Source organism: Choloepus didactylus, chromosome 12 (genome assembly GCF_015220235.1).
Source record: "Choloepus didactylus isolate mChoDid1 chromosome 12, mChoDid1.pri, whole genome shotgun sequence".
NCBI classification, from domain to species: domain Eukaryota; kingdom Metazoa; phylum Chordata; class Mammalia; order Pilosa; family Megalonychidae; genus Choloepus; species Choloepus didactylus.
In genome coordinates, this window is record NC_051318.1 from 33606479 (window position 1) to 33607238 (window position 760).

Genomic DNA, 760 nt, shown 5'->3' on the forward strand with positions numbered 1-760 from the left:
TTTACTGGAAATCCTTATTTCTTCATGTGGTTTCAGTCAATTGTTTAGTGTCCCTTCCTTTCAGCCTACACAATTCCCTTTAGCATTTCTTATGGGACTAATCTACTGGTGATGAAGTCCCTCAGCTTTTGATTATCCAGGAATGTTTTCATCTCCCCCTCATTTTTAACCTCCAGGTGTTTGTGAATTTTCTAAGTCTCTGATGGTTATTGACTTCTATTTGTATTCCATTGTGGTCAGAGAATGTGCTTTGAATAAATTCAATTTTTTTAAATTTATAAAAATATGGAACGCTTCATGAATTTGCATGTCATCCTTGCGCAGGGCCATGCTAATCTTCTCTGTATCGTTCCAATTTTAGTATATGTGCTGCCAAAGCAAGCACTTAAGCCATTGTTTTAAAGAAAGATCCACAAAGCTCTTTCTGCAGGCAGCACCATATCCGTTAGATTAATTTTTTAAAAATGACAAAAATGAATGGCCAATTTAGTTAGGGAAAATTAAGCTCAAATAGTTGTGTTTATGTTTCTCCTTATGCAAATTACATGTTAGAGACAGAAGGAGAGAAAAAGAGATTGAAAGAATTAACAGAGATGGTCTGAAGTTTTAAACTCACTGGTTGGTCTCATGCAGGCAAAGCTTAAGAGTATGGAGGCTCAGAAACAGATTTTCTAACACTCTCAGAGACTGGCCAAATTCTAATGAATTGACTGGCTAAATGCCACAGACAAAATCTGCAGGCATTCATGATATAGACTTG

The 760-nt window shown here is 36.2% G+C and overlaps 1 non-coding gene across 1 annotated transcript; it reads right to left on the reverse strand.

Moving 5' to 3' along the window:
- Positions 1-279: 279 nt before the first annotated feature.
- On the reverse strand, positions 280-385 carry LOC119507504. The gene has a single exon (XR_005211262.1). It is a non-coding gene; the product is annotated as a U6 spliceosomal RNA (small nuclear RNA).
- Positions 386-760: the final 375 nt, after the last annotated feature.